Here is a 23,814-nt window from a genome sequence, read left to right on the forward strand (position 1 = left end):
TTTCCGGATCGTTTTGTCTCAGTGGTGACGGCAGTGTTGGTTTCTTGGGGGCGTTTCGCTCGGAGGTGTTGCAGAGCTCAACCATGCAAGAGAGCTAAATTAAGATGGACAGCCAATGCTGGAGGACCCCAGTGTTATCCGCACTGATGCTAATGCGACTTCTTCACACTGCCAGCTCAATGAAGCCAACATACCCGATCTTGCCATTACCACTCACTGTTTAAAAGTTGTTTTTAAATAATAAAAGTAGAGAGACAAGTCAGAATAATAAAGTGAATAATTTAGTGCAACTGCATGTTTTTTTCAAAGTTCCGTTAATCCATTGTCTTGCACCATAGCTAGCAGGATGCTGAAGATGTTGGGGTCAATTTTCCAAGTTCCCATAGGAACGATTCTCAAGGAAGGTGTGTGAAGTTCAAATTCCAGACCAGTAATAAAACACAACAAGCTGCATTTCTGTAGCACCTTTCACAACCTCAAGATGTCCCAAAATGCTTTACAGGCAATGAAGTTCATTTGAAGTGTAGGCACTGTGGTAATGTAGGATCTGGACGTGAATCCTATCATTCTTGTGATCATATTACTAATCACAGATGCCTTCCTTCGGTTGTGACAATAAAACAGATCCCGGCTACCAAGTCTGGTTGTAGGGCTAATGGACACTATTCAAAGAAAAGTCTGGTGTTCGCCAGAGCTTCTTCAGGTGTTCTTATCAACGATCCTCTCTCAACCAACACCATCAAAAACCAGGCTACCTGGCCATTCATTCCAGTGCTGTTTATGAGATCTTGTCCATAACACGGTGACCAATCAAGGCCGACAAATGAACAGGAGGAGGCCATTCAGCCCCTCGACCTGTTAACATAAGAACATAAGAACATAAGAATTAGGAACAGGAGTACGCCATCTAGCCCCTCAAGCCTGCTCCACAATTCAACAAGATCATGGCTGATCTGGCCGTGGACTCAGTTCCACTTACCCGCCTGCTCCCCGTAACCCTTAATTCCCTTATTGGTTAAAAATCTATCCGTGACTTGAATACATTCAATGAGCTAGCCTCAACTGCTTCCTTGGGCAGAGAATTCCACAGATTCACAACCCTCTGGGAGAAGAAATTCCTTCTCAACTCGGATTTAAATTGGCTCCCCCGTATTTTGAGGCTGTGCCCCCTAGTTCTAGTCTCCCTGACCAGTGGAAACAACCTCTCTGCCTCTATCTTGTCTATCCCTTTCATTATTTTAAATGTTTCTATAAGATCACCCCTCATCCTTCTGAACTCCAACGAGTAAAGACCCAGTCGACTCAATCTATCATCATAAGGTAACCCCCTCATCTCCGGAATCAGCCGAGTGAATCATCTCTGTACCCCCTCCAAAGCTAGTAGATCCTTCCTTAAGTAAGGTGACCAAAACTGCACGCAGTATTCCAGGTGCGACTTCACCAATACCCTATACAGTTGCAGCAGGACCTCCCTGCTTTTGTACTCCATCCCTCTCGCAATGAAGGCCAACATTCCATTCGCCTTCCTGATTACCTGCTGCACCTGCAAACTAACTTGTTGGGATTCATGGTCCCTCTGCACTGCAGCATGTTGTAATTTCTCCCCATTCAAATAATATTCCCTTTTACTGTTTTTTTTTCCAAGGTGGATGACCTCACACTTTTCGACATTGTATTCCATCTGCCAAACCTTAGCCCATTCGCTTAACCTATCTAAATCTCTTTGCAGCCTCTCTATGTCCTCTACTCAACCCGCTTTCCCACTAATCTTAGTGTCATCTGCAAATTTTGTTACACCACACTCTGTCCCCTCTTCCAGGTCATCTATGTATATTGTAAACAGTTGTGGTCCCAGCACCAATCCCTGTGGCACACCACTAACCACCGATTTCCAACCCGAAAAAGACCCATTTATCCCGACTCTCTGCTTTCTGTTAGCCAGCCAATTCCCTATCCATGCTAATACATTTCCTCTGACTGCGCGAACCTTTATCTTCTGCAGTAACCTTTTGTGTGGCACCTTATTGAATGCCTTTTGGAAATCTAAATACACCACACCCATCGGTACACGTCTATCCACCATGCTCGTTATATCCTCACAGAATTCCAGTAAATTAGTTAAACATGATTTCCCCTTCATGAATCCATGTTGCGTCTGCTTGATTGCACTATTCCTATCTAGATGTCCCGCTATTTTTTCCTTAATGATAGTTTCAAGCATTTTCCCCACTAGAGATGTTAAACTAACCGGCCTATAGTTACCTGCCTTTTGTCTGCCCCCTTTTTTAAACAGGCGTTATATTAGCTGCTTTCCAATCCACTGGTACCTCCCCAGAGTCCAGAGAATTTTGGTAGATTATAACGAATGCACCTGCTATAACTTCTGCCATCTCTTTTAATACCCTGGGATGCATTTCATCAGGACCAGGGGACTTGTCTACCTTGAGTCCCATTAGCCTGTCCAGCACTAACCCCCTAGTGATCGTGATTGTCTCAAGGTCCTCCCTTCCCACATTCCTGTGACCAGCAATTTTTGGCATGGTTTTTGTGTCTTCCACTGTGAAGACGGAAGCAAAATAATTATTTAAGGTCTCAGCCATTTCCACATTTCCCATTATTAAATCCCCCTTCTCATCTTCTAAGGGACCAACATTTACTTTAGTTCCACCATTCAATTAGATCACGGCTGATCTGTAGCCTAACTCCAGCCACCTGCCTTTGTTTAGAAACCCTTAATACCCTTGCCTAACAAAAATCTATCAATCTCAGTTTTAATATTTTCAATTAACCCACCCCCGGGCTCCCACAGCCTCAACAGCTGTTTGGGGGAGAGAGTTCCGAATTCCAACCACCCTTTGTGTGAAGAAGTGCTTCCTGACATCACCCCTGAACGGCCTGGCTCTAATTTTAAGATTATGCCCGTTTGTTCTGGACTCCCGCCACCAGAGGAAACAGTTTCCCTCTATTGACCCTTATTAACATAAAAACATAGAAACATAGAAATTTACAGCGCAGGAGGCCGCCATTTCGGCCCATCGTGTTCGCGCAGGCTGACAAAGAGCCACACGGCCCTCGATCAGCAGCCCTGAAGGTTACATATAAACCTATGAACAATGTACAATGGCGGAAAGACAAAGAGCACCTAGCCCAACCAGTCCGCCCCACACAACTGAGACACCCTATGTATCGCAACATTCTACATTCCACCCCACCCAGAGCCATGCGATCTCCTGTGAGAGGCAAAAAAATGATAAAAACCCAGGCCAATTGGGGAAAAAATCTGGAAAATTCATCTCCGACCTATCCAGGTGATCAAAACTAGTCCAGGAGATCACCCTGGCCATATTAGATTCCCTGCAGTACTTACCATCGTACCTGCACCAGCCAACAAGAGGTTATCCCATCTAATCCCAATTGCCAGGTCACAGCACTTCAAGTGCCCATCCAAGTACTTTTTAAATGTGGAGAGGGTTTCTGCCTCTACCACCTTTCCAGACAGTGAGTCCCAAACCCCCACCACACTCTGTGTGAAGAAGCTTCCCCTCAAATCCCCTCTAAACCTTCCACCAACCACCTTGTAGTTCATCCATGCGGTCTCTAAATGTCTGCCATTGCCCAACCCCTTAAGTATCATTCGCCAATCTATCCGAGCCAATTCATGCCTCATACCTTCAAAGTTACCCTTCTTTAAGTTCTGGACCATGGTCTCTGAATTAACTGTTTCATTCTCCATCCTAATGTAGAATTCCACCATATTATGGTCACTTTTCCCCAAGGGGCCTCGCACAACGAGATTGTTAATTAATCTTCTCTCATTACACAACACCCAGTCTAAGATGGCCTCCCCCGCTAGTTGGTTCCTCGACATATTGGTCTAGAAAACCATCCCTTATGCACTCCAGGAAATCCTCCTCCACCGTATTGTTTCCAGTTTGGTTTGCCCAACCCATATGCATATTAAAGTCACACATGATAACTGCTGCACCTTTATTGCATGCACCCCTAATTTCCTGTTTGATTCCCTCCCCACATCACTCCTACTGTTTGTACACAACTCCCACTAACGTTTTCTGCCCCTTGGTATTCCGTAGCTCCACCCATACCGATTCCACATCATCCAAGCTAATGTCTTTCTTTACAATTGCATTAATTTCCTCTTTCACCAGCAACGTCACCCCACCTCCTTTTCCTTTCTGTCTATCCTTCCTAAATGTTGAATACCCTTGGATGTTGAGTTCCCAGCCTTGGTCACCCTGGAGCCATGTCTCCGTGATGCCAACCACATTGTGTCTGTGAACTGCTATCTGCACAGTTAATTCGTCCACCTTATTCCGAATACTCCTCGCATTGAGGCACAGAGCCTTCAGTCTTGCCTTTTTAACACACTTAGACCCTTTAGAATGTTGCTAAGAATGTAGAAAGAGTTTAGAAATTTACAGCGCAGAAGGAGGCCATTTCGACCCCTCATGTCCGCGCCGGATGACAAAGAGGCACACGGCCCTCCGTAACAGCCCTGAAGGTTACATATAAACCTATGAACAATGAACAATGGCGGAAAGGTAAAGAGCATCTGGCCCAACCAGACCACCCCACATAACTGCGACACACCTTACACCGAAACATTCGACACTCCACCCCAACAGGAGCCATGTGATCTCCTGGGAGAAGCAAAAACCAGATAAAAACACAGGCCAATTGGAGAATAAATCTGAGAAAATTCCTCTCCGATCCATCCAGGCGATCGAAACTAGTCCAGGAGATCACACTGGCCGTATTTGATTCCCTGCAGTACTTACCATCATATCTGCACCAGTCACCAAGAGGTTATCCAGTCTAATCCCACTTACTAGCTCTAGGTCCGTAACCCTTCGGGTTGCGGCACCTCAAGTGCCCATCCAAGCACCTTTTAAACGTGGTGAGGGTATCTGCCTCGACCACCTTTCCAGGCAGTGAGTTCCAGATCCCCACCACCCTGTGCGTGAAGAAGCCCCCCCTCAAATCCCCTCTAAACCTTCCACCAACCGCCTTAAAACTATGCCCCTCGTAATTGACCCCTCCACCAAAGGAAATAGGCCCTTGCTATCCACTATATCCAGGCCCCAGGCAGTGCATGTGGGCCTCAGACATAGACTCAGAAAGCCTCCTAGTACAACGTGGTGCCATTCCTCAAACACACATATCCTCCCCTGACAGATGAATCAGCACCCCCAAAATCAGACAGCACCTTAATCTAATAGAATGTCACAAAATTTCCAAGTGACAGAAGCAATACAGCTCTACAAACAAACCGCAATGGAAAATGACCCAACACTGCCATATACACCTCAATGAGCTCTCCCCTCAGCCTCCTCTCTGTTCTGAGGAGAACAAACCCAATTTATCCAATCTGTCCTCGTAGCTTAGATTCTCCATTCCAGGCAGCATCCTAGTAATTCTCCGCTGCACCATCTCTAATGCAATCACGTCCTTCCTATAATATGGTGACCAGAACTGTACGCAGTACTCCAGCTGTGGCCTAACCAGAGTATTATACAATTTAAGCAAGACCTCCCTGCTCTTGTATTCTATACCTTGGCCAATAAAGGCAAGCATTCCGTATGCCTTCTTACCCACCTTATCCACCTGACCTGCTACTTTCAGGGATCTGTGGACAAGCACTCCAAGGTCCTTTTGTTCATTTACACTTCTAAGTGGCCTACCATTTAATGTGTATACCCTTTCCTAATTCGCCCTCCCAAAGTGCATTACCTCACACTTCTCCGAATTAATTTCCATTTGCCACTGCTCTGCCCACCTGACCTATAGATTGATATCCTCCTGCAGCCCATGACTTTCCTCTTCATTATCAACCACACAGCCAATTTTAGTATCATCTACAAATGTCTTAATCATATCCCTATATTCAAATCGAGATCATTGGTGTATACCACAAAAATCATTTTAAACACCTCAATTAGATCACTCCTTAATCTTCTCTATTCAAGGTAATACGAACCTAGTCTATGCAACCTGTCCTCATGACATTGAGCCCTGGCATCATTCTGGTAAATCAGTGCTGCATTCCCTTCAAGGCCAATATTTCCTTCCTCAAGAACGTTGCCCAGAACTCCAGATGGGGTTTTAACCAGAGTCCTAAACAGCGACAGTCACTGCACTTCAACATAATTCACTTGTGACAGGAGCGCATACCAAGCATTCGAGTGGACCACATGTCCAATTTAAGGCCTGGATGATTATCTGCATGCAGGCCCACAAGATCCCATGAAACTACGTCAAATAAAAGCAGGAGAGTTCTCCCCGGTGTCCTGGGGCCAATATTTATCCCTCAATCAACATCACTAAACAGATTATCTGGACATTTATCCCATTGCTGTTTGTGGGAGCTAGCTGCGTGCAAATTGGCTGCCGCGTTTCCCACATTACAACAGTGACTACACTCCAACTTCGTTGGCTATGAAGCGCATTGGGACATCCTGAGGTTGTGAACACTGTAGGAATGCAAGTTCTTTCTTTCTTTCGATGGGCCTTTTGTGGCACTGCTGAGGAAATGCTCGGCCGTTGCGTGTCACACTGGCAGTGTAAGCCGATTGTTCTAAAATAGCGTGAGCACCGCCACAGGAAATCTGCTCGTGCACACACTGAGAGGGTGGAATCCCTCGGCGCTCTGTTTGGGGGCAGTAACCGAGTCGGGCGGGTCTTCCTGTCCCCCGCGCGGAAGTCCCGCTCCCTGACTGCGAAATGGCGGTTACTGACCCCCACAGGAAGTGGAACGCAATATTTCGCGTCGCACTTCCTGTTGGGGCGGTTTCAGGGACGTTACGTGGGCGGCATCGGCAGCGCTACACAGCATCTCCGCGAAGCACTGGTGCGTTTCAACGCCCGTTGCCTTCTGTTAAAGGGGAGGGCCGCTGCGCACTCTGCCCGGGCCTCTGACAGCCTCCACTGGGCAACCAGGGCGGCGTGGTGTCGGAGCGCTGGGCTGCACAATGGTGGCCAGGACCACGCAACGGAGGAGCAATAACTGGCCGACTTGTAAGCCGGCCAATACGTTCAAAATGTCGGCGCGCGGCGCTCCCCCCCACCCTCCCTACCAACTTCCGTCCACGAGCGGATCTCGGCCCGGTTCGCGACCTGCGAGACTGCCGCTTACAACGCGGCAGCTCTGCAGGTCGCTGGTCAATTTCCGCTGCGGGACGCTAAGGGGTTGCCGGGCATGGTGGTGACGTCATCGCCGGTTGTGCAGCGGCCCGGGGCACTACTGTGTCAGCACCTCCACTTAATCCCACGAAATCGCGCAGAAGCCGTTAACGCCTCAGCCTACCACGGACAATAACAGTGTCGTGCTCTATTAGTGCCCCCAGGAGGCGCTAACGGAGGCGCAAATCAGGGCAATTTTGGCTCCTGAAGGTTTCAAATTGCTCGGCTGTCTGTTCACGGCTGTAATCTAAAACTGTGTTTGCTGCAATCCAAGGACACAATGACATTAGTGGCAGCACGCAGCGTTTGAACTTGTCGTTAGATTTTCCAACCCAGTTCCTGATTTAGAATATATTACATCGACAGATATTTGAAGTTTTCAATGATGAGAAAAAGGGTATTTATTTTAAAAGGAATAAAGCCGCCTCCTTGACTCCCTTTCTTCAGTCTCTTGTTCCTCCTTTGGGGCTTTATCATTCGAGATGGGCTTTGATAGGGACATGGCTTCCCTGTAGGCTGTGTGGCTATTTCCGAACCTACAACTGATGTGGCATGCAGTACAAGGCAAAGCACATTGAGAGCTGCGTGTAACAAGCCCCCTTGGGAGTTGCTTCAGTCAGTGTTCGGGGACAGTTGGTGCTAAGTGCTTGTTGAAATTAGCATCATTCACTTCGTGGAACTGAAAGCAGTTTCCTATCCTACGTAAGGGGATATTTCGCAATTGATTTTGCCAGATCTCCGGGCATCATATAGGTGGAAATAACTGGAAGAAGTTTACATCAGATTTCTCCCTATTTTAGTGCCTTTTCCAATTTTGCAGCTGGGTTTCAGATATTCTTCTCTTCTTCTTAGGCAGTCCCTCAGAGTCGAGGAGTTAAAGTTTCATACCACTGACAGAAGCGCACTCTCATTTATAGTTTCTTAGAAAGGAAGAAAGACTTGCATTTCTATAGCGCCTTTCATAGTAAACCGGATGTCCCAAAGAGCTTTACAGCCAATGAAGTACTATTTGAATTGCACCATAGGACACACAGCAGCCAATTTATGCACAGCAAGCTCCCACAAACAGCAATTTGATCATTGTTGTGTACGTAAATAAACAGACCAACTGCAACAGGAGAAGTGTAACTAACTGTGTCCTTTATAGCAACAACCCAAAATGGTGTCTCTAAAACCAGCATGAACCAGCATATATACAGCAATGTGTGAATCACTCCCCCAGGGTCCTAATGCCTGTCCAGTGTCCTGTAACAAATAAATTATGAACATAACATATTTCTCCCCTTTTGAAACCACAGTCTATGAACAGACAAAGTCCTTGAGATAGCCAGGCCATGTTCTGATATGCTGAGATCGGCGTGGAGCTTGCGGTGTTTGATCGAGGTTTTTGTTTGGGAAACAGAACGGTGCCTCTGTTCCATCCTGCTGGTCTGTTGACCTGTGAATTGGAATCAGTCTACAAGCGTTCCATCGAGTTCCATCATTAAGCTCGTAGGTGTGAGGGGTGATCTGTTTTGGAGGTGAAGGTGAAGATGAGAGCTTATGACTCTGGTTTGGGTGCTTAACTCTGATCCAATCTCCGTTCTTCAGTTGGGGCTTTTGAGCGCAAAGTTTTGTGTCAGTGAACGACTTCGCTTTTCATTGGCATTCCGAAATCTGGGATGCGAGTGTGGTTATCTTCACGCTAGGTTTGGCTGGGGGTTTGAGACTATCCAGTAACCAGCGAAGATTCTGCTGAATCATGAACTCAGCTGATGTCTTCCCCATTTGCGAGTGCTTTGTCGAACAGTATGTGCGGAGAATGGTTTGAACCACTTCGTCGAATGCTTGGCTTGCTGCGAGGTTGGCTTTCAAACCCTCTTTGATGACGCGTTTGAATCGCTCAACACCTCCGATGCTTTGAGGATTGTACCGAGCATTAAGGCGATGCTCAATAATATGAATGAGGAAATCGGTGAACTGGTCGGACACAAACTGTGGTCCATTGTCAGTGATTATGACCTCTGGGAGGCCTCACTTGCTGCAAAATAGTGACGATTGTTGTTGAGGTCACTGAACTTGTTGTAGTGATTTCTGGCCATTTGGAATGCAGGTCATGTACTACAACAAGGAAACGCAGGTGCTGTAGAGCTGCTTCAACTGGGCCGAAGTTGTTGCCATGGTCTTTGTGGCCATGGAATGGGCTTCATTGGTGCTGGTCGGATGTTTGTAGCTTTTTTGCTCAGACTGCAGGCTTCGTAGTGTGAGACAAACTCCTCGATGCAAGTGTCAATCCCAGGCCACCATACTGAATCACGACATCTCTGCTTCATGCGGACAATGCCAAGGTGTCCATCGTGTGCTAATGAGAGAATGCGCTGTTGAAGCAACTTGGAAATCACTGCTTTATAACCATGAGCTAGCCAGCCATCGTTCCAAATGGAAAATTCATCGCGAAGTCTGTGGTGGTTTTCAACTCTTGCAGAATTTGCTTAGGCCACTCAGTCTGGAGGAAGTAGCACACGTGCTGGAGCATAGCATCACGCTGTGATTCGGTTTTGAGTTCAGCGCAAGAGACAAGGTTTCTGATGGACTGAGTGATGATTGACATGACATATGTGTTGTCATCTGTGAACATGTCAGCACCAGAGTCCGAAGCAGATGTTAAGCGGCTGAGCATGTCAGCTACGTGGTTGCGATTGCCAGCGATGTACTGTACACTGCGCATCAAAGTTATACTGAAGAAGGCAATCTGACCATCGGCTGATTTGTAGTGGTCTGTGCCCAGATCCAGTTATAGTGAGTAGTGCAGTTAGCGCTTGGTGATCCGTAAGGAGAGTAAATTTCCTGCCATAGAGGTAGATATGCCAGCGTTCACATGCATAGATGCAAGCGAGTGCTTTGCATTTCCCTGTAGAGTACTTATGCTTTGCAGAGGAGAGCGTGCGAGAGGCGAAGGCTACTGGGCGTTCCAGGCCGTCAATTCATTGCGAGAGCACAGCACCCATGGCGGTGCCTGATGCATCTGTGGTGAAGTACGTAGTGGCATTGGATCAAAGTGTGTGAGGATAGGAGGGGATGTGATTTTCTCCTTAGGCGTGGTGAATGCCTGAGCCTGGGCATCTGTCCATTCCCAAGGGACGTCCTTGAGCAGCAACTTGAGAAGTGGTTCGACAATGTGCACTTAGTGTGGGGTGAACTTCAGATAGAAGTTTAAGTGCAGAGGAATGATGAAAGTTCTTTGATGTTGCTAGCCTCCTGCATTTGCTGGATAGTGTCAATGTTGTCAAGCATCCTTGTGCTGTGACTCTGTAGCCCAGAAAGTTTATTTCTCCAGCAGCGAATGTACAGTTATCGTCATTAAGTGTAATGTTATGTGCAACAAGTCTAGCCATAACTGCGTGAAGTCACTGGACATGTTCTTCCATTGTCTGTCCATGGACGATGATATCATCAAGCAGATTGAGGGCTACCTCTATGCCTGCAAGCATAGTAATGACAATCTTCTGAAATGCACTTGGTGCAGAAGATAATCCGTAGGGCATGCGTTGATACTGATACAGACCATGATGCGTCGTGAATGCCGTGAGTGGTTTGCTGTCCTCCACTTGGGGTATTTGCAGGTAACTACAGTGCAGTCGAGTTTCATAAAAACTATTGAGCCGAGGAGTTCTGAAGACAGTTGGTCGATGGTAGGAACAGGGTACTTGTCGGGGATGATGGCCTTGTTGACCTCTTTCAGGTCGATGCATAGGCATATCTCTCCATTTTTACGCCAAGCAATGACTAAGTTCAAGATCCAGGGTGAGGAATTGATGCTCGCAATGATTCGCTGAGATTTGAGTCGCGTTAATTCTGCGGATACTTGGTCACGAACAGCGAATGGGAGACGACAAAGTGTTGCGTAACCGGTTTGCTGGAAGAGTCAATGTGGGGACGATGACAGAATTCTGTTGTCACTCTGAACCCTGTGAGATTGAGGGATACTGCTTGTCAAAGTCCACCATGTATACAGATGTGCTGGTTGGGTTAAAGAGGCGACCACAACTACAGCTGCGGTTAAAACCATCAAAATGGGCTGGGAGTGCTCTGTTTCAGGCAGAGGGCAATTTCTACCCCTTAGAATGGTGCATGTAAAGTGGGTCAGAAATTGTACCCAGCGAGGATGGGGGGTGGGAGGGGGGTAGTTCAGAAGTGGGGTAATTTTCAACTTCAGCACCTGGGCCGTAACCTCCCAGAGTGGATCCCTCCCCTGCCTCGCTTGCAGAATGCGCCGATCTCTGTTCCGTTGATTTCACCGCCAAGAAATTCGGGCGGGTCCTACAACAGGCCGACAACAGGCTAGGAATTGCCCCCACTGCCTGAAACGGGATGCTCCCACCCCGTTTCGAAGGTTTTACCGCAGCTGCGGTTCAGGTCGCCTCTTGAGCGACATTCCGCTCTTTGTTGTCTTTATGTTTCGATCCGGAAGTCGGTGTAAATGGGGGCGGAGACAGCAACTGAGGGGCAGAGTCACTGCCGCGATGACATCTTCACGGCGTCGCATCACCACAGCTCTCCCCTTCACTTAAAGGGAAAGTGTGCGCGCTTTTAAAGCTTCGGCCCACTGGATCACCAGGGAGGGCAGAATTAAAGGAGCGCCGACATCTCGGGAGGTTGTCACATAAACAATGTGCGTTTATTTAGTGTATTTAACATAGTAAAATGTCCCGAGGTGCTGCACAGAAGGGGTTATCAAACAAAATTTGGCACATATAATTGGAGAATAATAGAATGACACACCACCGAAGGAGGCCATTCACTCCATCTTGACTGCAGAGTTTTAATAGCTTTAGATAGCTCTTTAGTGGAGCTATCAATTTAATCCCTGTCACACCTTGGTCTTTCCCCATAGCTCTGTAAATGTTTTCCCATCAAGTATATATCCAATTCTCTTCTGAATGTTTCTATTGAATCTGCTTCCACCGCCCTTTCAGGTCATAATACTCGCTGTGAAAGAAATCTTTTCTTTTGTTGCCTCTGGTTCTGTTGCCAATCACCTTAAGTCTGTGTCCCCTGGTTACTGACCCTTCTGCCACTGAAAACCGTTTCTCCTTAGTTACTTTATCAAAATCCTTCATGAATGTGAACACCCCTACTAAATCTACTCTTTACCTTCTCTGCTCGAAGGAGAACAACCCCAGCTTCTCCAGTCTCTCCATGTAACTGAAGACCCTCATCCCTGTAACCATTCCAGTAAATCTGCCCTGCACCCTCTCCAAGAAGTTGATATCTTTCCGAAATTGCGATGCCCAGAATTGGACGCATTACATTACTCTATGTGAGGCTTAACCAGTCATTTATAAAGGTTTAGCATAACCTCCTTGCTTTTGTATTCTAAATGTCTCTGTATATAAAGCGAATGATCCCATATGGAATATCATTGAATAAATTTAAGACAGAGATAGATAGTTTCTTAACCAATAAGGGAATAAGGGGTTATGGGGAGTGGGGAAGTGGAGCTGCATTCATGATCGGATCAGCCATGATCTTATTGCAGGCTCGAGGGGCAGTATGGCCTATTCCTGCTCCTATTTCTTATGTTCTTACGTTCTTATATGCTTTTTTAACAGCCTCCTCAACTTGTCTTGCCACCTTTAAGGATTCGTGTACATGCAGGTGACCCAAAGCTTTGTCAAAGAAGTTGTTTTTAAGGAGCGCCTTAATGGGGGAGAGAGGTAGCAAGGCAGAGAGGTTTAAGGAAGGAATTCCAGAGCTTGGAGTCCAGGCAGCTGAAGGCACAGCCGCCAATGGTTACAGAGATAGGGAGGGGGCGAGGTCGTGGAGGGATTTGAAAACAAGGATGAGGGTTTTAAAATGGAGCTTTTGCCGGACCAGGAAGCTCAGAAAGTTAGCAATCACTGCTGCTGCTCCACGACCTCGCCCCCTCCCTATCTCTGTAACCTCCTCCAGCCCCACAACCCTCCGAGATCTCTGCATTCCTCCAATGCTGCTCTCTCGCACATCCACGATTTTCACCGCTCCACCATTGGCGGCTGTGCCTTCAGTTTAACCGGACTGTTTTAACTGCGGACTACCCCTGTTAAATCAAAGTCATTTTTAACCCGCTCCCCCCCTCCAAAAAAATCTTTTCCAGTAATTCGAAATAAGCAACTGCTATAAAACAGCACAGTGGATGCAGTTACGCAACTTCTACCTGATCGTTCCAAGTAAGCAACTTTGAATGAAAGAGGATCAGGCATGAGGTTAAAGTCTCAATTAAAACAGCAAGCAAAGAAATGTTATACAACCATGTTCATGCGATGTTTCTGCCAACAGGGATTTCATGCCCAGGGATATTGCTTCTTCCAAAAATAAATTTGTGGAATTAAAGGTTTATTAAAATTCTATGAATATCACATTTGGATATTGCAAATCAGAGATCAGAAATTTGCATAATTACTCCTCCAGCTGTTTATTCTGGGGGTGGTGGAGAGTGGGTTTTTGTCATTGCATCCAGATGTTGTGTGTTAGGGAGGCAGCTGTTGATCAAAAAAAAACCATCGGGGACTGAATGTACAAAACCTTGTCACTCTCTCCAGAGGTCTTGCTCATGAAAAAATATAAAATGCTTCCACAAAACCGTAAGTAATCATTTTCTAGCAGAACCGAGCTCTGACAGTAACTTTCCTCTTTCTGGTTGAGGTTTTTTTCTTGTGCCGCAGTGGGAAGTCTGCTGACCTTTGGGCTTAATGGCGGAGAATAAACATCTGGTTTTCCACCGCTCTGCAATATTGTACAAAGCTTGAAGTAATGTATGCACCTGGGAGCATGGTTGCTGAAGCTGTTGCTCCGAGCCAGGGTGTCCCTGGAGATGGAGCACGCAGTGTCCACCAGTACGCTCGCGGCCTTCCGTGAGAGGTGGGCGCCAGAGGGACTGGAGTGTATCATCACCACCGGCAACCAAATTTTAATTTGAATCACTTGTCTAAAGGTTAATTTGTTTAAGTTGTTGGTTTTAATGCCCCCCCCCTCCGCCCCCCTCCCCCAGCTTTTAGCCAGGGGGCACTTGTATAATTTGTGTGTTGGTGCCCTCAAAAAAACCTAAAAAATAACAAGGGGGCACTTGAAAAGTTTTTGGAGTGTGCCCGCCCCCTTTAATCAGGGGGGCACTTGATTACTGATACAACTCAAAGAATTGTAGAGCTGTTGCTCCAAGCCAGGGTGTTCCTGGAGATGGAGCACGCAGTGTCTACCAGTACGCTCACGGCCTTCCGCGAGAGGCAGGCGCCGGAGGGACTGGAGTGCATCAACTCCCCCGGCAACCAAATTTTAATTTGATCCACTAATGTATAAAGTTTAATTTGTTTAAGTTTGTCAGTCTTAGTGCCCCCCTTTAAACAGGGGGCACTTAATTTACAGGTGCAAATTAAAATAGTTGTAGAGCTGTTGCACTGTGAGTGGCTTAGCCAGTCATGTGATGTTCACAAGACTCAATAAAACCCCAGTTAATTGAGTCCAGGTTCTCCACGAAGAGGCGTGCCATTGTGAACCTGGTGGATGAACTGGTAGGGTTCAGTTTGCTTGTTAAACATTTGCTAATAAATCGGATAGTTATTTACAGCAAATGTGTATCCGTGAATTCTTAAGCAAAGAACCTGTGAAGCAAATACACTACATTTGATTTGCTCCAGTTGCCGGGGGGTTAGTTAACGACAAATTCGGTCTCCTTTGAGACAACATTAGTTCTGATCTAAGATCACGTGACACGGGTGGGCCATGAGAAGGCTGTCATCATCCACCTCTGCCTCCATGGACTCCTTATACCCCATAGTACAACATGAAGGATTACGCCTTCCTCGCAAAGAGTGGAGTGCCTCTGAAATGGTCACGATAGACCCTGGCACCTTCTCCATAGGCGAAAGATTAAAGCAACCCCGTCACAAAAACATAAGAATTAGGATCAGGAGTACTTCATTTGGCCCCTTGAACCTGCTCCGCCATTCAATAAGATCATGGTTGTTCATCTACCTCAACTCCACTGTCCCACCCGATCCCCATATCTCTTGATTCCTTTAATATACAAAAATCTATCGAACTCCATCTTGAATATACTCAAAAACTGAGCCTCCACAGCCCTCTGAGGTATAGGATTCCAAAGATTCACCACCGTTTTGTGATATATTCACAGAGCACAAGCAACACAGCTTCTAACATGGCAGGCAGCTCTCAGAAGTCTCCGGAACCTGCTGCTTCTGTTTAATAATTAACTCTGTAGTTGCAATACACAATACGTCCACATCCACAGTGTGGAGCGACAAACGTTACAAGCTTACAGACATTACACCTCTGAGTGACAAAATTTCTCCTCATTTCAGTCCTAAATGGCTGACCCCTTATTCTGAAACTGTGATTCCTGGGTCTAGACTCCCCAGCCAGGGGAAACATCCTCCTTGCATCTACCCTGTCAAGTCCTGTAAGAATTTTATAGGTTTCAATGAGATCACCTCTCATTCTTCTAAACTTTAGGGAATATAGGCCTAGTCTACTCAATCTGTCCTCATAGGACAATGCCCCCCATCCCAGGAATCAGTCTGGTGAACCTTTGATGCACTCCCTCTATAGTAAGTATATCCTTCCTTAGGTAAGGAGACCAAAACTGTGCACAATACTCCAGGTGCAGTCTCATCAGGGCCCTATATAATTGTAGTAAGACATCTGGGGGTACAAATTTCCCCCCGCCCGATGGTTTTCACCGCAGCTGCGGTTCAAGTCGACTCTTGCACGACATTCGGCTCTTTGTTGTTTTTTTGTTTTGATCTGGAAGTCGGTGGGCGCTGACAACACTTGAGGAGCAACGATGCGGCGATGACAGCAACTGAGGGGCGGAAGTTGGGGGCGGTGTAGAGCCACAGCCGCGATGATGTCATCAAGGCATGACGTCACCACGGCTCTCTCCTTCATTTAAAGGGGCAAGCCGCCGCGATTTTTAAACTGCGGCCCACTGGGCCACCAGGGAGGGTTTCGGTCGGGCCAGCGGCCTGGCACCCAAGAAGGGGAGCCAGACTGCCTGTTGGCAGTCAGCCAACAAAACAAAACATGGTGGCAGCGACAGTGCACCCTTTAAGGGAAGCCGCACCGCCATTGCAGAAGGCCACCACCTCACTGGACCACCATAGAAAAGGTTGTTTTGGCACCGCTGGGCGGGCCGAAGATTTTCCGAGGGGAATTTCGCGGTTGCGGGGGGGATAGATCGGCGGTGCGCACGGTGATGACGCACTTAGGACGAATCGGCAGCAACGGAACGGTACAGGCGGATCGGGGCACCGCCGGGAAACCTCGGGAGGGCAGCAGCCATTCCACCAAAAGTCAGCGGCTGCTCCATTCCGCAGCGTGGCCGCCAATTCGTGATGGTAACAGGCCTTAACGAGAGGGGCAATTTTGGCCCCCTATAATCTTATACTTAAATCATCTTGTAATAAAGGGTAACATACTATTTGCTTTCTTAATTGCTTGCTGTACCTGCATGTTAACTTTCAGTGATCCGTGTACCAAGACACCCAGGTCCCTCTGAACACCAACATTTCCCAATCTCTCACCATTTAATTAATACTCAGCTTTTCTATTTTTTCCACCAATGTGGATTATTTCAAATTTCTCCTCAATATATTCCATTTGCCATGTTCTTGCCCACTCAGGGCTACAGTGGGATGAGGGCAGAGTTGGCTAAAGTAGACTGGGAACACAGACTAAACGGTGGCACAATTGTGGAACAGTGGAGGACTTTTAAGGAGCTCTTTCATAGTGCTCAACAAAAATATATTCCAGTGAAAAAGAAGGGCGGTAAGAGAAGGATAACCAGCTGTGGATAACCTAGGAAATAAAGGAGAGTATCAAATTAAAAAACAATGCGTATAAGGTGGCCAAGGTTAGTGGGAAACTAGAAGATTGGGAACATTTTAAACGACAGCAAAGAATGACTAAGAAAGCAATAAAGAAAGGAAAGATAGATTACGAAAGTAAACTTACGCAAAACATAAAAACAGATAGTAAAAGCTTTTACCGATATATAAAACGGAAGAGAGTGACTAAAGTAAATGTTGGTGCCTTAGAAGATGAGAAAGGGGATTTAATAATGGGAAATGTGGAAATGGCTGAGACCTTAAACAATTATTTTGCTTCGGTCTTCACAGTGGAAGACACAAAAACTATGCCAAAAATTGCTGGTCACGGGAATGTGGGAAGGGAGGACCTTGAGACAATCACTATCACTAGGGAGGTAGTGCTGGACAGGCTAATGGGACTCAAGGTAGACAAGTCCCCTGGTCTTGATGAAATGCATCCCAGGGTATGAAAAGAGATGGCGGAAGTTATAGCAGATGCAGTTGTTATAATCTACCAAAATTCTCTGGACTCTGGGGAGATACAAGCGGATTGGAAAGCATCTAATGTAACGCCTCTGTTTAAAAAAGGGGGCAGACAAAAGGCAAGTAACTATAGGCTGGTTAGTTTAACATCTGTAGTGGGGAAAATGCTTGAAGCTATCATTAAGGAAGAAATAGCGGGATATCTAGATAGGAATAGTGCAATCAAGCAGACGCAACATGGATTCATGAAGGGGAAATCATGTTTAACTAATTTACTGGAATTCTTTGAGGATACAATGAGCATGGTGGATAGAGGTGTACCGATGGATGTGGTGTATTTAGATTTCCAAAAGGCATTCGATAAGGTGCCACACAAAAGGTTACTGCAGAAGGTAAAGGTATGCGGAGTCAGAGGAAATGTATTAGCATGGATCGAGAATTGGCTGGCGAACAGAAAGCAGAGAGTCGGGATAAATGGATCTTTTTCGGGTTGGAAATCGGTGGTTAGTGGTGTGCCACAAGGATTGGTGCTGGGACCACAACTGTTTACAATATACATAGATGACCTGGAATAGGGGACAGAGTGTAGTGTAACAAAATTTGCAGATGACACAAAGATTAGTGGGAAAGCGGGTTGTGTGGAGAACACAGAGAGGCTGCAAAGAGATTGAGATAGGTTAAGCGAATGGGCTAAGGTTTGGCAGATGGAATACAATGTCGGAAAATGTGAGGTCATCCACCTTGGAAAAAAGCCAGTAAAAGGGAATATTATTTGAATGGGGAGAAATTACAACATGCTGTTGTGCAGAGGGACCTGGGGGTCCTTGTGCATGAATCTCAAAAAGTTAATTTGCAGGTGCAGCAGGTAATCAGGAAGGCGAATGGAATCTTTGCCTTCATTGCGAGAGGGATGGAGTACAAAAGCAGGGAGGTCCTGCTGGAACTGTACAGGGTATTGGTAAGGCTGCACCTGGAGTACTGTGTTCAGTTTTTGTCACCTTACTTAAGGAAGGATATACTAGCCTTGGAAGGGGTACAGAGACGATTCACTATGCTGATTCCGGAGATGAGGGGGTTACCTTACGATGATAGATTGAGTAGACTGGGTCTTTACTCGTTGGAGTTCATAAGGATGAGGGGTGATCTTATAGAAACATTTAAAATAATGAAAGGGATATACAAGATAGAGGCAGAGAGGTTGTTTCCACTGGTCTGAAAGACTAGAACTAGGGGGCACAGCCTCAAAATACGGGGGAGCCAATTTAAAACCGAGTTGAGAAGGAATTTCTTCTCCCAGAGGGTTGTGAATCTGTGGAATTCTCTGCCCAAGGAAGCAGTTGAGGCATGCTCATTGAATGTATTGAAATCACAGATAGATAGATTTTTAACCAATAAGGGAATTCAGGGTTATGGGGAGCGGGCGGGTAAGTGGAGCTGAGTCCACGGCCAGATCAGCCATGATCTTTTTAAATGGCGGAGCAGGCTCGAGGGGCTAGATGGCCTACTCCTGTTCCTAATTCTTATGTTCTTATGTTCTCACTTAGCCTGTCTATATCCCTTTGAAGTCTCTTTGCATCCTCCTCACAACTTACATTCCCACCTAGCTTTGTATCATCAGCAAACTTGGATATATTACATTTGATCCCTTCATCCAAATCATTGATATAGATTGTGAATAGCTGGGGCCCAAGCACTGATCCTTGCGGCATCCCACTAGTTACAGCCTGCCAATCCAAAAATGACCCGTTTATTCCTACTGTCTGTTTTTTCTCCGTTAACCAATCCTCAATCCATGCTAGTACATTACCCCCACTTCCACGAGACCTAATTTTATTCAATAATCGCTTGTGTTGCACCTTATCGAATGGCTTCTGAAAATCCAAATACACCACTTCCACTGCCCCCCACCCCCCATATCTATTCTGCTTGTTACAACCTCAAAAGACTCTAACAGATTTGTCAAACATGATTTCCCTTTTATAAATCCATGTTAACACTGCCAATCCTATTATTATTATTATTTTCTAAGTGCCCTGTTACCACGTTCTTACTAATAGTTTCTAGCATTTTCTCTCCTACTGATGTCAGGCTAACTGGTTTGTAGTTCCCCGTTTTCTCTCTCCCTCCTTTCTTAAATAGTGGGGTTACATTAGCTACCTTCTAAACTGCGGGAACCATTCTAGAATCTATGGAATTTTGAAAGATGACAACCAATGCATCCACTATCTCTATATCCAACTCTTTCAAAACCCTAGGATGTAGGCCATCAGGTCCAGGGGAACTTATCAGCTTTTAGTCCCATTAATTTCTCCAGTACCATTTTTTTACTAATACTAATTTCTTTCTCGCTGGACCCTTCGTTCTCCACTATTTCTGTGATGTTTTTCTTGCGTCTTCTTTCACGATGACAGACATAAAGACCGGAATGTTCCCAGCCGTGCGAGTGCAGGTTTGGAGGCGGGCCCACTGTCAAAATGGCCGTGATTGACAGTGGGGAGGGATCCCGCGCTGAACCCGCCTCCTCTTAAGTTTCTCAACTGTCAGGTCTGTGTGCGGATTGCAGACCCGACACCAAGCAGCGGGCCACTTCATTAAGGTACTTAACAGGTAGTTTAGTGCTATTTAAAAGGATTAAAAGCAGGCATTTACAATTTTGGCAACTTTTTGACAGGTTTGCCATCCCTCGGGGAACACGCCAGGTAAGTGTGTCACGTTCTCAGTGACTCTCCATTGCTTTGATTGGTTGACACCTGCCGAAGTGGTATAAAAGCTATCTTTTCACACCTGTTCACTTTCCAAAGTCAGAAGAGGAAGCCTTCAGGATTTTGAAGAAACTTTTGAGCTGTATACATTTTGGAAGTGTTTGCAATGAACTCTCCATTCACTGTTATCTCATTGGAGCAACCTCTCTCACCATTGACAGATCGCTTCTGTCATCTAAACTTCTGCCATCTATTCCAGCAGCATCAGTGCCCTTGACCAAATCTCACCTTGGTCCTCAGAATCCCACCACAATCAGCCCCAACACCAACATTACTAAGCACACCAGCATCACCAACAACCACACAAACATTCTCGGCTATCAACTGATGTTGCACAGGATGCAAAGCATCAGCACCCGACCACATTGCTGCCCGGGAGGCCAGGGAAGGCCTCACCATGGCTACATTTACTCCTCTTGACGCTATACACCCTGGCTGCCACATGATGCACCAGGTTGGAACCACCCCACACCAGCTCCATAAAGCAACCCTGTAATGCCCAAACCATTCCTTTCACACACACCACCATTGTAGGGGGTACCCTTATGTCTCACCATTCACTACAACTCACTAAGTCAATTCCAAAGGTACCCACAAATCTGTCCAAGAACGCAAAGTGCTGAAAATAAAGATTTCAAAGTTTGACAACACATTAATAGAAACTTTACATGAAGGTTGCTTAAAAGAACAAAGTGCCTGCTCTTGTGTATTGTTAGTTGGTATGATTGCACAAGGATGAGGGTGAGTGTGAGGGGTGGCTACTGAGATGGGGAAGTGATAATGTAGAGAGGGATGGGTGGAGGTGCAAGGTAAGTTGATGTGAGTAAGGATGTGCAGGAGTAGGGTGGGAAAGGCAGAGTGATGGGGATGTGATGAGTGGCACAGTAGGATGAGGTTGAGTGTGGCTTTGCAGTAACATATCGTGATCCACTGTGACCATTGAAAGGTTTGCAGCCTGGTCCTCCTGACCACATCCCTGCTTGTGCCCTCCTGTGCATCATCATCATGATCATCATCATAGGCGGTCCCTCAAAATGACTTGCTTCCACGTCAAAAAAGGATGAGTTCACAGGTGTTTCAATGAAGGACCCGAACTACATCCTCAAGGGTGGAAGATGTCTGTGTGTGCATTTTTTTAACTTGTGGTGGCCGTTGCACACCAGCCACCACTGTGCAATTGCACTCCTGTGCAATGTGCACTCAGGTTGCGTTGGTGTCCTGGGGAGGTCTCTTCCATCCAGTGGAAGGGAAGGGTACCTCTCTGCATGCTGCGACGCCCTCCATAAGCATATGGAGCGAGTCATGGGAGAGCCTGGGTGCAGTCGTGCCCCTCTGTGCAGTTATTGTCAGTGTTTGCAGCAACTCGATGCTTTTGTTGGACGGCTCAGATATAATGGTAAGTACTACAGGGAATAGAATACAGCCAGCATGATTCCAATAGTGGTCAGGGCTATCGTGGTGGTGGTGGTGGGAGATTGTTCTCGATGTACTATTATTTTACCCTGATTTTCACATGAACAGTTGGGCTTTGTGTTGGTCCGGGGATTGCTGGTTATGTTGAGAACAGAGGCGTTACTAATACATCCCATAAACAACTGGAATTGACCTTTGTTACTGAACAACGTATTTCCCTTCCGGTCAGAGTACAAGTAAGCCCTGCCGAGGGGTTGTTGGCCGGGGAGACCATGTAGTCCCATTCTTGGCATGCCAAAGGGCTACTAACCAATGCCTGCCAAATGGGGTGACATTGTTGGCTGGTCACATGGTTGCACCTAATGCATATCTTGGTTAGGTTACCATCCAGGCTGGTCTTGTGGCACATTTTTGTTGTACCAATACAGGCACATACATTATTCCCGTTAGTCGGGGCCTCCCAACTGCTTGCCGCATTAGTACAGTTTGTGGAATGTATCTCTCCAGTACCATTGGCATAAAATACCTGTACCGGAGGACTAGAAGTGTTACCTTGGGTCTTTGCTGCCATGGTGAAGATGATTACGAAAATTACTCTCTCAATGGTTACCCCCTCGTAACTACTTCCACTATCTCGTAAGGAGTTCTCCGTCTCCTCCCTCTGACTCCTGACATCCACTTACACAATGATATATTACAATGCAAATTACAGTAATAAACAAACACACAAAACACAAAATCATTAGTCCATATTTTAGCTGATTACTCCATTCGTTAGGTAGGTCCCTAAAATGTTCTGATTCCACCCTGTAGGATAATAAAACAGAGTATGAGTTGCTCTCCTTACAGAGTAGGTCTTCTCAATCTCCTCGAACCCGGGGCAGAGTCAGGCAAAGTTATTGGATGTTTTCTAGTCCACGCGACTGTGTTCCTTTCTCTCTCTGGGAACCGTCGTCCTCGCTTCCTTCTCCAGGCCGGAGGAGGGTGACTTGAGGTGTGAGACTCATAGCTTCGAAACTCCGTGACAAACCGTCTGTTGGACATGGTGTTGTCTCATCGTGAGGGGCACGAGCTTCGTCAGGTGTCCCTGGGACCGGTACCTGGTCATCTTCTGAATCATTACCTTCTTTGGTGACTTCCACTGAACTACTTGCGGCCTCTAAATTTTGAATAGGCGGCAGGACGGGTATTATACTTTGGGCTGGGATCGGGTTAGCTGCTGGGTCGGGTGGGGCAAGCCCTGTCTCTTCTGAATCTAACATGACGTGGTACATGTGGCTGTTCATGTTCCCAAAGGGTTTTAGCTGGTTAAGGTGGTGCCACTTATACTTCCCTTGGCCATCCATGACCTTGAACACTGAGGCGCTAGCCTTTTCCATTGTACTAAATGGTCCGGCATATTTAGCGCCAAGGATAGTTCCTTCCTTCTGGATTTTTACCATTACTTGGTCTCCGATTTTTAGTTCCCATGGGTGTACCTTCCCATCAAAGTAGGCCTTACTTTTTTTATGTTTGTTTCCCAATATCACTGCGGCAGACATTCTAGCAGCTTCCAAATACTTGATCAAGTTTGAAATAGATTTCTCGGAGGACAGGGAAGTTTTCTGGATCTCGTTCAAATCTAATCCCATGAAGGTGTGGATACCTCTCATGACCCTTCTGGTCATTAGCTCGTGGGGTGAATAGCCTGTAGAGGCTACCACTGTGTTTCGGATGGCCATTAATACATAAGGGAGGACCTTGTTCCAGGACGTGTGGTTCTGCTGTACTAATTTTCGTAACATTGTTTTTAATGTCCGATTCATGCGCTCTACCACTCTGGTCGACGATATGGAATTTATGTTTTACCCCTGCCAATTGCATGACGTGTTACATAAATTGTCCTGTGAAATGTGTTCCCTGGTCAGAATCGATGCCCTCGGGCAATCCCCATCTGGAGAACAATTCTTCCATAAGTATTTTTGCGGTTGTGGTGACCGAGTTATTGTTAGTTGGAAATGCTTCGATCCATTTGGAGAATACGTCCACCACTACTAGAATGTATTTCTTACCACCGGGACAGGTGGGTAAAGGTCTTACATAGTCTATCTGAAGTTGAGTCCAAGGGCCCTTCTTCT

Source organism: Pristiophorus japonicus, chromosome 6, assembly GCF_044704955.1.
Source record: "Pristiophorus japonicus isolate sPriJap1 chromosome 6, sPriJap1.hap1, whole genome shotgun sequence".
Lineage (NCBI taxonomy): Eukaryota > Metazoa > Chordata > Chondrichthyes > Pristiophoridae > Pristiophorus > Pristiophorus japonicus.